The sequence below is a fragment of the Pongo abelii genome, chromosome 20 (genome assembly GCF_028885655.2).
Source record: "Pongo abelii isolate AG06213 chromosome 20, NHGRI_mPonAbe1-v2.0_pri, whole genome shotgun sequence".
NCBI classification, from domain to species: domain Eukaryota; kingdom Metazoa; phylum Chordata; class Mammalia; order Primates; family Hominidae; genus Pongo; species Pongo abelii.
The window spans coordinates 59829048-59843195 of record NC_072005.2 but is presented as its reverse complement, the minus strand read 5'-3'; the positions used below and the strand labels follow the sequence as shown (position 1 = coordinate 59843195).

The 14148-nt window shown below is 45.8% G+C and overlaps 1 protein-coding gene across 5 annotated transcripts in view; it reads right to left on the bottom strand.

Annotated features, from left to right (window-relative positions):
* The window catches only part of ZNF813 (zinc finger protein 813), a 28633-nt gene extending 17667 nt beyond the window's left edge, over positions 1–10966 (bottom strand). For 2 of the 5 annotated variants that reach the window (XM_054538259.2, XM_054538257.2), the window contains exons 1-2: positions 10875–10960; positions 1344–1449 (exon numbers count right to left, since the gene is read on the bottom strand). The gene's annotated coding sequence lies outside the window, so the exon portion shown is untranslated. 5 annotated transcript variants of the gene reach the window in all.
* Between the last annotated feature and the right edge of the window lie 3182 nt (positions 10967–14148).

Genomic DNA, 14148 nt, shown 5'->3' with positions numbered 1-14148 from the left:
GATGGAGACTCGCTCTGCCACCAAGGCTGCAGTGCACTGGCACAATTTCGGCTCATTGCAACCTCTACCTTCCAGGTTTAAGCGATTCTTGTGCCTTGGCCTCCCCAGTAACTGTGACTATAGGCGCACACCACCACGCCTACCTAACTTTTGTATTTTTAGTAAAGACCAGGTTTCACCATGTTAGCCAGGCTGGTCTTGAACTTCTGACCTTAGGTGACCCACTCACCTCCATCTCCCAAAGTGCTGGGGTTACTGGCAGGAGCCACCACGTTTTGATGTCCCCTTTAAAAAGTACTATGTAGGCTAGGTGTGGTGGCTCATCCCTGTAATCCCAGTGCTTCAGGAGGCCAAGGCAGGAAGATCCTTTGAGCTCAGGATTTTGAGACCAGCCTGGGAAACATAGTGAAACCCATTTCTACAAAAAAAATACAATACTTGTCTGACTTGGTGGCTCATGCCTGTGGTCCCAGCTACACAGGAAGCTGAAGTAGGAGGATCGCTTAAGCCCAGGAGGTCGATTCTGCAGTTAGAAGAGATCATGCTGCACTCCATCCTGGGCAATAGAGCCAGGCCCTGTCCCAAAATATTGATTATTAATTAATTTAATTAAAAGTATTATGTAATAACAGAAATTGATTTTTTTCCCACTTCATTGCCCCACTTCCTACCCCGCCCTGTGAAAAGGGAACAGAGTGAGTCACAAATGAATAAGTCACTGCCCTCTGGCTGAATAGGGGTTCCAAGTGGAAGCTGACCTCTATGCCAAGATTTACAGAATGTACATGTCTTATAGATAGGAATTTTTAAATTCTCAATCTCATCTGTATAATTTAAAGAAATTTTAAGTTATTAGATTATATACACAGAACTCAACGTGTCACAAGTAATCATATCCAATGAACTCACCCAGTCATCTGAACCCAAAGTCCCCCACCCCTTTTATTCTTTTGAGATAGGGTCTCACTCTGTTGACCAGGCTGGAGTGCAGTGGCATGATCTCGGCTCACTGCAGCCTGGACCTCCTGAGATCAAGTGATCCTCCTGCCTCGGCCTCCAGAGTAGCTGGGAGTACAGGTGTGCACCATCACATCCGGTTAATTTTATTTATTTATTTATTTTGGCAGAGACGGGAGCCTTACTATGTTGCCCACGCTGGTCTCATATACCCGGACTCAAGCAATCCCCTTGCCCCAGGCTCCAAAAATGGTGGGATTACAGGAGTGAGCCACTGTGCCCAACCCCTTTTTCAGGCACCAATGCAACCTCACACTCAAGTAGAAGAAAAATTATTATTCCAGTTAGTTAAAGAAATTCCTGAGTACAGGCTGAGGACAACCCACCTGGGTTAGCTGTAAATCATGCACCAGTAGAAGCAGAATCAAAACCAGGAGCAACTCCTGTTCAGGTTTGTCAGTACCCAGTTCCTCAAAAGTCCATACAGGGCATCTGCAAGCATTTAGAAAGGCTCTATAAACATAAGATTTTAGTCCAATGCCAGTCGCCTTAGAACACTCCACCTTTGCCAGTTCAGAAGCCATTGCCAGGGCCAGGGTCTAATGAATATAGGCCGGTGCAAGATTTGCACGTTGTAAACCAGGCCACGGTAACTATCCATCCAGTGGTAGCCAACCCGTACATTTTGATAGGACTCCAGCAAGTGCTACCTAGTTTACAGTCTTAGACCTAAAGGATGCTTTCTTTTATATCTGTCTGGCACCAGTTAGTCAGCCTATCTTTGCATTTCATAAGACAATGAAGCATCACAGTTCACCTGGACTAGACTCCCACAAAGATTTAAAAACTCTCCCACAGCCGGGCGCGGTGGCTTACGCCTGTAATCCCAGCACTTTGGGAGGCCGAGGCGGGTGGATCACGAGGTCAGGAGATCGAGACCATCCTGGTTAACAAGGTGAAACCCCGTCTCTACTTAAAATAAAAAAATTAGCCGGGCGTGGTGGTGGGCACCTGTAGTCCCAGCTACTTGGGAGGCCGAGGCAGGAGAATGGCGTGAACCCAGGAGGCAGGAGGAGGTGGAACTTGCAGTGAGCCGAGATCACACCACTGCACTCCAGCATGGGCGACAGAGTGAGACTCCATCTCAAACAAACAAAAAAACTCTCCCACAATCTTTTTTTTTTTTTTGAGATGGAGTCTTGCTCTGTTGCCCAGGCTGGAGTGCAGTGGCATGATCTCAGCTCACTGCAACCTCTGCCCCCTGGGTTCAAGCAATTCTCCTGCCTTAGCCTCCAGAGTAGCTAGGATTTCAGGTGCCAGCCACCGCACATGGTCAGTTTTTGTATTTTTAGTAGAAACGGGGTTTCACCATCTTGGCCGGTCTGGTCTTGGACTCCTGACCTCGTGATCTGGCCGCCTCAGCTGCCCAAAGTGTTGGGATTACAGGCATGAGCCACGATGCCCGGTTCTCTCCCACAATCTTTAGAGAAACATTGGCCTCAGACCTCATGGCTTATACCCCGCCAAAAAACAACTGCGCCTTGTTGCAGTATGCAGATGAGCTTCTTTTGCCGGCCCCAATCTAAGAGGACTGTTATTGGGGAACCCAGGATCTCCTCCATTTCCTATAGAAAGTAAGTTACAAAATATCAAAAAAGAAAGCTCAAATTTGCCTTGAAGAGGTTACATATCTAGATGTCATAGTGAGCCACGAGGAACACTGGCTTGGCTATGAGTGGAAGCAAGCCATTTGTGCCCTTCCAACCCCGACCACCCAACATCAAATAGGAATTTTGAGAGGCAGCAAGATTCTGGATTCCAAATTTTTCACTGATGGCTAAGTCATTAATATGAAGCCACAAAAGCAGGAGAAAAGGAGCCCTTCCTTTGAAAACCTAATCAAGAAATAGACTTCAAGCAGGTCAAGGAAGCTTTAACTCAGGCCCCAGCCTTAAGACTACCAGACATAACTAAGCCTTTCTTTCTATACGTTCATGAACAAAAAAGAATGGCTATAGGGGTTCTGATTCAACTTATAGGATCATGGCGTCACCCAGTGGCATATTTATCCAAACAACTAGACTCCGTGGTGTTAAGATGGCCTCTTTGCCTTAAGGCATCAGCCGCCACCATCTTGTTAACACAAGAAGCCAGCAAATTAACTCTAGGACAGCAACTAACTGTCTGGGTGCCACAGAGTCATAACTTTGATGGATCAAAGAAGGCACTATTAGTAATCAAACCTGAGGATGACTCAGTACCAAGGGTTTCTATGTGAAAACGCTTACACAATTTTAGAACAGTAAACACCCTAATCCAGCTACTCTGCTCCCAGTCGAACAGGGAGCTCCTCTCCATAACTGTGTCAAAACAGCAGATGAGGTATTCCCCAATGAGAAAGATCTTACAGAGAGAGCCCTCAGAGACCCAGATGTCAAGTACTTCACAGGTGGAAGTAGTTTTGTGCTAGAAGAGTTTGGACATGCCAGGTATGCAGTGGTAACATTAGACTCAGTAGTAGAGGCTCAGCCTCTGTCTACTGGAACATCAGCTCAAAAGGCAGAATTAATAGCCCTGACAAGAGCACTGTTGCTAGCAAAAGACAAGAAAGTCAGTATTTACACTAATTCTAGGTATGCTTTTACTACATTGCATGTATATGGAACTATATATAAAGAGAGAGGATTTTAACAGCTAGAGGAAAGAAATAAAGTACAAAGAAGAGATTCTACAGCTCTTAGAGGCTGTACAGGCTCCAGAAAAAGTAGCTATAATGCACTGCAGAGGGCACCAAAAGGCAAGGATGCCAGAAGCCATAGGAAACAGAAAGGCAGACAGAGGCAAAGCAGGCAGCAATGATTATGCCACATTTTAAAGAGGAAGACTTAGCTATGCCTCTCCTCCCAGAACCTCCTCTCCAAGAGGACCCAAGTTATACACCAAATCAAAAAACCTGGTTTGCCCAAGAAGATAAAAAATATATTAAAAGAAGGTAGTAGTTCTTTGATAGGATATTAGCCATTCCAAAGATGTTAGCTCCTAAGTTTGTGAAGCATACTCATCAAGAAACTCATATAAGAAAAACAGCATTAGCAACGTTATGAAAGTGTCATTTCTTTTCTTTTCTTTTTTGAGATGGAGTCTCACTCTGTCACCCAGGCTGGAGTGCAGTGGTGCAATCTTGGCTCACTGCAACCTCTGCTTCCCGGATTCAAGCATTTCTTCTGCCTCAGCCTCCCTGGTAGCTGGTATTACAGGTGCCTGCCATCACGACTGGCTACTTTTTTTGTTTTTTCAGTAGAGACCGGTTGTCACCATGTTGCTCATACTGGTCTTGAACTCCGGACCTCGTGATCTGCCCACCTTGGCCTCCCAAAGTGGTAGGATTACAGGCATGAGCCACCGCGCCTGGCCACAAAAGTGCCATTTCTATGTGCCGTGGCTCTCTGCTGTCATTTGAGCCGTTTGTAAACAATGCTTAACCTGTGCTCAGAATAACCGTGATGGGGCCCACTTGGCCCCCAAGAATTCAAGAAGCAGGAGCCATGCCTTGTGAAAACTTGGTTATAAACTTTACCGAACTGCTCCATGCCAGAGGATGTCGGTATATGCTAGTGCTTATTTGTATCTTTTCAAGATAGGTTAAGGCTTTCCCCACCAGGACAGAAAAAGCATGAGAAGTGACTGAAGACTTCTTCCCACGTTTGGACTGCCTCTATCTCTAAAGTCAGACAGTGGGCTTGCATTTGCAGCTGAAATAGTGCAAGATTTAAAAAGACTGCTAAAAATAAAATAGAAGTTACACACAGCCTATTGGCCAGAAAGTTCAAGAAAAGTAAAATAAGTGAACCGGACACTAAGCAGCTACTGAAGAAATACTGCCAAGAAACTCACCTGAGATAAGATCAGATCTTACTTATGGTTGTCCTCTGAGTCAGGTGCACCCCCACCAAACAAACTAGGTATTCACTTTATGAGAGTTTGCTCAGTCAGCCTCTCCAATCATAAGTCAAATTAAAAGTGATCTCCAAGAACTAGAGGAATTAACTTTAAGAAAACAAATGCAGGCTTTAATAATAGCCATGCAAGAAGTCCATAACTGAATATGAGAAAGAATTCCTATAAGTCTGACAGATCCAGTACACCCCTTTAAACCTGGAGACTCTGTTTAGGTTAAAAAGTAGAATCCAACTTCTCTAGGACCCATATAGGATGGGCCCTATACTGTAATCTTGTCCACTCCCACTGCTGTTCAACTTGCAGGAATTGTGCCTTAGATCCACCACAGTCAGCTGAAACTGGCAGCTCAGGGCAAGTGGACCAGCCAGCAAGACCCAGATCATCCAACTCAGCTGATCCTGAGATGAGACCAATCTGCTGCTGAGGATGACAGCCCTGCTCTGGTCACTCTGGAGGCTGACCAGTCTATGCACAGCTGAAGCTGGAGGGGACGACAAGCCCTGCTCTATTCACACACCAGAAGCTGACTAGTCTACGCGTGGCCAAAGCTTGAGGACTCATCAAGCAAGTAAATGTGGTTAGAAATCTTAAGGCAGGTAGTTTTCCTTGTAATATTAACTGTTTTATTATTGTTCTGTCGTTGTGCTCAAACTCCTCCCCCAGGCAAGGCCCTCTTCTGTCCTTGCTGGATATGAATATGCTGTACGTTGTTTTGCTGTTGTTACCTCCCTTCACCATGTTAGAAGAAGCACCTATAGAAACGCGTCCCCACTGTACACATACTACCTGGTCAGGGAACAGGATAACTAAGACTCTATTGCATCATACTTATTATGAGTGTACAAGGACTCGCTTAATAGCTTGTACTTATAAAGCCAGGTGTGGTCACTCATGCCTGTAATTCCAGCACTCTGGGAGGCCAAGGTGGGTGGATCACCTGAGGTCGGGAGTTCGAGACCAGCCTCACCAACATGGAGAAACCCCGTCTTGAATAAAAATACAAAATTAACGAGGCATGGTGGTGCATGCCTGTAATCACAGCTATTCAGGAGGATGGGGCAGGAGAATCACTTGAACCCAGGAGGTGGAGGTTGTGGTGAGCCATGGTCATGCCATTGCACTCCAGCCTGGGCAACAAGAGTGAAACTGCATCTCAAAAAAAAAAAAAAAAAAAGACTTGTACTTATAATCAGACCATCTACTCAATTTGTGACCCAGGAAATAACCAACCTTATGTATAACACCAAGTTTTCACCTGGTGAATAGTTTAAAATATATGCAAGGTCAAAAGAAAGTCTTCTCTTAAACCAAACCAAGGTCCCTCCCTTATACCGATGGCCTATTTCTGTGTATTTTGATGCTTGTCCAGCAGCAGACCTAGACTCACCCGTCCATGGTAGCCTACCTATACAAAGATACTACAGAAATGACTACAAATATGTATGCATGCCAGCTTGTCCCCCTGGGACCCAGAAAAAGATGGTCAGTATTGCATATTGTGGCACCCTAGCACACAACAAAGGCCAATTATGCTTATTGAAATGCCAGTAAAACCAGATTGTGAAACAAAAACCTGTCATCCTATAAATTTCACCATTCTAAAGCCAGACTTACCCATGTGGACCGCAGGTTACCCCATACATGTCTCCACACACACCTACCCAGCAACCTACATATATGTTATCAAAAAGGAACCCAGACCAGCAACAATTCTGAGTCTTTAAATCATTCCATAAGCATGTAGACCAGAAGTTACCACAGCCTCCTGCTTTAGCTAAAAAGCTGTTTGCTCAGCTAGCTGAAAACACTGCCAGCAGCTTAAGCATTTTCTCATGTTATGTTTGTAGAAGGACTAACATAGGAGGCCACCGGCCTTAAGAAGCAAAAGAGTTAATGTCACAAGATAATTTCACTCTAACTGACTCTTCTCCCGAACCAATGCACCTAGCGCTTTTTTTTTTTTTTTTTTTTTGAGACAGAGTCTCACTCTGTCACCCAGGCTGGAGTGCAGTGGTGCGATCTCGGCTCACTGCAAGTTCTGCCTCCCAAGTTCATGCCATTCTCCTGCCTCAACCTCCCAAGTAGCTGGGACTACAGTTGCCCGCCACCAGGCCTGGCTAATTGTTTTTTGTATTTTTAGTAGAGACGGGGTTTCACCGTGTTAGCCAGGATGGTCTTGATCTCCTGACCTCGTGATCCACCCGCATCGGCCTCCAAAGTGCTGGGATTACAGGTGTGAGCCACCACACCCAGCCTTAAGCCCCTAGCTCTTAAAAACTTCCATTATCAGGAGATACTGGGTTGCTCACTAAGGAAAAGCTTTTACAGACTGAGTAGAAGAATTAACTTGTTTAAGACAGCAATATTATAATAAAACACTAAAGAAAACTTTGTGGCAAGGCAAAGATGACTCCAGATCACCTCATCCAAACCCATTCTCCTCTTTCTCTTCTCTAAACCACACCTAGTATCAGCTTGAAGCTCCAAATACCTGGCAAGCACCCTCTGGTCTCTGTTAGAACTGTGTGCCACAGGCCTACTGACAGTTGCCAGGAAAAAGGACAAGGGCTTGTGTACTTGAAACAATTAGACCATGTTTCTTCTTACTCCTACTGCAAAAGGGAGAAACTTGAAGGTATCCTGTCTACAATAAAATCAAAGAAAAAAACAAAAGAGATATAGACATAAGAAAAGACATAAAAATAGAAGATTAGAAAGACACAGATTGGCCTCCTGAAAGACTAATTCAGTACTCTAGGCCAGCTACCTGGGCACAAGATAAGTCATAAGGGTACCGCACACCAATTTACATGCTTAACCGCATCATAAAGTTGCAAGCAGTACTTGGAATCATCGCTAATGAAACAGCAAATGCATTAGACTTACTGGCCCAGCAAGCCACAAAAATGAGAAATGCCATCTACCAAAATAGATTAGCTTTAGACACCTCCTAGCCCAGGAAGCAGGAGTATGTAGAAAGTTTAATCTAACTAATTGCTACCTAGAAATCAGTGACAATAGGAAGGCTGTTCTAGAAATAACTGTAAGAATGAAAAAATTAGCCCATGTTCCAGTCCAGACTTAGATAAAGTAGACTCCTGAGTCCCTCTTTTGAGGCTGGTTTTCCTCCTTCAGTAGATTCAAAACCTTAGTAGGAGTAGTTCTAGAAATACTAAGAATTGGTTTAATACTGCCTTGCCTCACCTCTCCTTGTTAAGAAACATTCAATCAACTATAGAAGCAATTGTGACCAGGCAGACTAGCACTCAGCTAATAGCTCCGTATAAATATCAGCCTGTGTCTAAAGAAGAAAACCTGCTCTTTCATGAAGAATCAAGTAATAGTGGTGCTTTCTATTAAAATCTTGTTTATAAAAAGCAGCAAAGGGAGAAAACAGGCAGAAATTAAAAAAATAAATATGCATTCATTCACTCCAAGAAAACTAACAGGAAAGGCAAGGGTTAAAAAGAAAAGAACTAGTTTTCCTCTGCCTAGCAAGCTCACTTCAAGGACAGTTATAACATAACGCTGTTTGAGAAGTTGAAGTCAAAGGAATGGGCTCCAGACACCTCCTCCCCTTTAGAACAAGAGTGAAAGAAAGAAAGAAAGAAAAAGAACAAACAAACAAATGTATTTAGCTATTCTTGTTTTTCTTTCAATGCAGCTGCAAGACCACCAGCTATGCAAGCCTACAAGTTATGGTATGCTATAGATTACGTGACCTATCATTATATGATTAACTGCTTTTATTTTGCTTCTGTAAGCCTGCTTATAAAAACCCCACTCTTTGTTGAAATGCTCAGCTTTTTAGATGTAAATCCACTGAGCTGGTGCGTACCTTAAATAAACATCCTCCTGTCTCCCCCATATCAGTCTCTCTAGTCCTCAGTTTCCCACAACACCATCTCTGTGCCTCCTCTGCTTTCCCTGTTAAATTATCTCTTCCCTGTTATACCCCTTGTCCCCACTCTCTGGCAGCCTAGATCCCCAGGTGTCCTCCCTGCTGTGGTTCTCCCTCTGTTCTCTTTGCCACCAGCATCACTCTGCTCTGTCTGCCCTGGCTCCAAATCCCTCCTCCTCTCCCTCACTCTGGTGAGCCTCCCTCTTTGCTGCCCCTCTCCCTATCTTGCTGTCCTTCATCTCTCTGTACATCTAGCTTTTCTCTGCATGTCTCCAATTGCTTTTCTCTTCCTGCTTTCTTATGTTTGTTTTTTTTTTTTTTTCACTTTTGCTGTCTCTTGGCAAATCCCTCACCCATCCTCTACTTTGCCATCTGTTATGGGCCTTTCTCATTCTTTTCTCTTTCTCAGGTTTTCTACTGCCTGTGTCTCCTGATCCCTTTGGCCCACAGAATCACATGATGGTTTGGAGTAAGATGCCTACATACCAGGGGAGTGCATTTTCAAGGGGTTGAAGCTGGGCAGGGAAGAACACCCCGTGTCACAGGATATGTGGAAAAGAAAGAGAAATCAGACTGTTACTGAGTCTATGCAGAAAAGGAAGACATAAGAAACCCCATTTTGATCTGTACTAAGAAAAATTGTTTCTGCTTTGAGATGCTGTTAACCTGTAAATTTTGCCCCAACACTGTGCTCACAGAAACATGTGCTGTAATGAATCAAAGTTTAATGGATTTAGGGCTGTGCAGGATGTGCCTTGTTAACAATATGTTTGCAGGGAGTATGCTTGGTAAAAGTCATTGCCATTCTCCATTCTCGATTAACCAGGGATACAATGCACTGCAGAAAGCTGCAGGGACCTCTGCCCAAGAAAGCCTGGGTATTGTCCAAGGTTTCCCCTCACTGAGACAGCCTGAGATATGGCCTCGTGGGAAAGGAAAGAACTTACCATCCCCCAGCCCGACACCCGTAAAGAGTCTGTGCTGAGGAATAGTCAAAGAGGGCGGCCTCTTTGCAGTTGAGATAAGAGGAAGACTTCTGTCTCCTGCTGGTCCCTGGGAATGGAATGTCTAGGTGTAAAGCTGACCATTTCCATTCGTTCTATTCTGAGATAGGAGAAAACTGCCCTGTGGCTGGAGGCAAGATATGCTGGCAGCAATACTGCTTGCTCTGTTACTCTTTGCTACACTGAGATGTTTGGGTAAAGAGAAACAAAAATCTAGCCTATGTGCACATCCGGGCACAGTACCTTTCTTTGAACTTATTCATGATATAGATTCCTTTGCTGGCATGTTTTCCTGCTGACCTCTCCCCACCTGTTGCCCTGCTACACGCCCCTCACTAAGACAGTAAAAATAATGATCAATAAATACTGAGGGAACTCAGAGGCTGGCACTGGCGCCGGTCCCCTGGGCCCACTGTCCTTTCTCTATACTTTGTCTTTGTGTCTTATTTCTTTTCTCAGTCTCTCTTCCTGCCTGACGAGAAATACCCACAGGTGTGGAAGGGCTGGGCCCCTTCAACAGGACAAGCCCCGGGCACCTCCCCAATGTGGGCTCAGGGGAAGCCGTGACAGCGGAGGAGAGACCTAGGGAGCAGCAGGGCCTGGCAGGAAGAGGGAGGTGGTGGGGGTGAGGGCGCCTTAAGACAAGGGTGGGGTTGCAGGATCCCAGGACCAGATAGAGGACGCGGCCTTCCCGGGACTGGGGCCGCGGTTCTGTGCTCCACCGGCCAAAGAGGGTGAGAATCCATCTCTTGGGTGAGGACTTTATAAAGCGCTGGGTGAGAGGAGTCAGAGAAAGGTTTAGAGCAGGAAAAATGTGCGATAGAAAGTGTATACGTTGCCCTATAGCAAAAAGACCCAGGAGGGGACCAGCCTCAGGGCGACCTTAAACACAAAAGGAAGCGACCCCCAGACTCTCACTGGTCGTCTCAATTTGCTCTAGGTGAAGGAAGATGGCCGAGAATTTCCAGGTTTGTGGGGACCCCACGCCCCAGGTACAGAAGCGCCAGGGACCTGGGAAGCGCAGACTTAATACAACACAGAGCCAAACTCACGCGCTGCCGTGGGACCGTCACTCCACGCGATCCGCTTCCGGGTTTTCGCCAATCTGCGCGCAGGACAGAGGCCAGGCCTGGGCGGGACCTGGGAGGATGTGGGCGGGGCCTGGACGAGGTAGGGGCGGGGCGCGAGGCGGAGAGACCTTGCCCTTTGGAATGCGCAGAGGGCGGGGCCAGGGTGGGACCTGTGAGTCCCTCACCCTCGCTCCAGCGCCTGTTTTGGGGTTTTGGAGTCGAGACCGACCACTAAGGTTGAAGTATGATTCAAAAGCCCTGGAATTGTCTGGAACGGGGATGCAAACTAGAATGTGACATGCAAAGCCCTGCCTGGGCGGAAGGTAGGATTTCATGCTGACGGCCCATAGAACAGAATAGAAATCCTCTGCCTTTCCATTCTCCATTCACTCAGGAGGGCAAGTCCACCCTGTGCTCAGCTTCAGAGACTTCCCTAGGGCCACCGCCTGGGATGCGGGACGGAGTGCTCAGGCCAGGGAGGAGTGAGATGACCAACTGCTGGATAAACACAGCAAGGATGTGGGCGCCCGGGGCAGGAGCCTGAGGTCCCAGCTACTCGGGAAGCAGCGGCGGGAGGATCGCTGAGCCTGGGGGTCCAGGCCAGCCTGGGCGACAAAGTAACACCCCCTCCCGCAGGGATCCCTTTCTCGTCTCTGTCTCTTTTTTTCCTTTTTTTTTTTTTTATGTTTTAAAATGCAATTTTGATTGTGTGAGATAGGGATCCAACAGTATTCTTTTCCATCTGGATATTCAGTTACTTGTCTCAGCACATTTGTGGAAGAGATTTATTACTTTATTTATTTACTTATTTATTTTGAGACAGAGTATTTCTCTGTCACCCAGGCTAGAGGGCAGTGACGGGATCTCGGTTCACTGCAGCCTCTTCCTCCTGGGTTCAAGCGATTCCCCTGCCTCAGCCTCTGGAGTAAGTGCCATTAAATTCGCGTGCCACCATGCCTGGCTAATTTTTGTATTTTTGTATACGGGTTTCACCATGTTGGCCAGGCTGGTCTTAAACTCTTGACTTCAAGTGATCCGCCTGCCTCGGCCTCCCAAAGTGCTAGGATTACAGGCGTGAGCCACCGCACCTGGCCCAACAAATACTTTTTACTTCACTAATTGTTGAGAAAATATAATTGAAAACAAAAAGTCTTCCCCCAAATGAGAAATCATCTCCACGACGATAATAGAGAAAGAAATTTAAACCATTTCATTAATAAATAAGCCTTAGACCAGATTGTGATGCGAAATACAGGCAAACAGCTAAGAGGTTGAAAAAAGAGAAACTTCACTGTTCTATACAACCCATTAAGTACATGTTTTCAAGATAAACGCTAATCAGTCCTCAGGGAAGAGGACTTGCCAACACCCTTGGTCACACATAGTTCATCCTGGCTCTACTTGGTAATGGAGGTGACCATCTGTGTCAGCTAATTAGCTTCATGCCGAGGAGGGGAAGAAACTCTAATCCATGTTTTTTTGACAAGTGTGAGTTTTACAACATGGCGATAGGTGCCTTCTCTAGTGAGGCTCCTAAAATCTGACAGAAACTGTCAGCAGTAAATAATAAAATTTAGAATTTATGATTAAGTATACAGCTTATCTGAACACAAAGCCTGAGGATAGCCACCGGCAAACATCAACTCCAAATGAATGTGATCAGCGTTCCAAAGCACAGACATTAAAGTTTCACATGCAGGGAAAGACAGGGAAGCTTTAGTACAATCACCACATTTTCCATTCAAGACCAGTGCATAGGCTGCAGCAAGTTGACTGGTGACAGAGTGATACACTTCAAGGAAGGTTACTTTATCATTCCATAAAAAGGGACAATGATCCCAGGAGGTCTTATCTCTGGGGCTGCTTAGTCTTTCTAATTATTTACAGGAAAACTCTTTTCCTGTAAATAAGAGGAAGACTCGCACAGGCTGGAGTGCTGTGGGGTGACCTCGGCTCACTGCAACCTCTACCTCTCAGATTCAAGCAGTTCTCTTGCCTCAGCCTCCCAAGTAGCTGGGATTACAGGTGCATACCACCATTGTTTTTTTTTGTTTGGGAGAGAGTCTCGCTGTTGCCTAGACTGGAGTGCAGTGACACGATCCCAGCTGCTTACTGCAACCTCCACCTCCCGGGTTCAAGCGATTCCCCTGGCTCAGCCTTTCGAGTAGCTGGGAGCCCAGCTAACTTTTGTATTTTTAGTAGAGACGGGGTTTCACCATGTTGGGCAGGCTGGTCTCAAACTCCTGACCTTGTGATCCACCCACCCCAGCCTTCCAATTTTCTGGGATTACAGGTGTGAGCCACTATGCCTGGCCTTTTGTTTTGTATTTTTAGTGGAGAGGTGGTTTCACCATGTTGGCCAGGCTAGTTTCGAACTCTTGACCTCAAGGGATTTGTCCACCTCGACCTCCCAAAGTGGTGAGATTACAGGTGTGGGCCACCACACTTGGCCAGGAAGACTTATAGAAGTTACGCCTGCATTCCACTGGACTCAAGTTGAATGAGCACATTCCTCTCAAGGTGTAGCAGAACAAGCCACAGACAAAAGCCCTCAGACACAGGGTTAAAGAAGGAAGTGGCTTTTTTGGCCGGGAGCATCAGCCGACTGGCATCTCAAGAACTGAGCTCCCCGAAAAAAGAGTTCCTGGTCCTTTTAAGGGCTTACAACTCTAAGGGGTTCCACGTGAAAGGGTCGTGATAGATTGAGAGCACGTGTGGTTAGAGTTGGGGGTTAATCTTCTAACCTCAGGCTTGGTCATCAGTGGCACCAGCTGGTCTTGCCACTGACTTCATTCCTGTTGTTTTTCAGCTTTTACTTCAGAGACAGGAGACAGTAAGAGAAATGGCCTCTCTCTTCAAAGGCTCATAATTATTTAAAGGTCATAGCTTTAAATTGGAATTATTTGATGTATGAATTGTTTAATTTCCTACTGAGATACAGGTACTGTCTCCCTTGTATTTTGCCTTTCAAAGAGAGCTCCCAAGTCCTTCAGAAATACATCCCTGGGTCATCAAGCTGAAAAAAGGTTTAGTTAGTTTCTAAAAAATACCACTTCAGACCAGGTGTGGTGGTTCACACCTGTAATCCCAGCACTTTCAGAGGCCAAGGTGGCGAATCACTTGAGGTCAGGAGTTTGAAACCGGGCTTGTACCCGGAAGTTGAAGGCTGCGGTGAGCTGAGATCACGCAATTGAACTCTAGCCTAAGCAACAAGAGCGAAACTCCATCTAAAAAACAAACAAAAAAACCTCAGAAG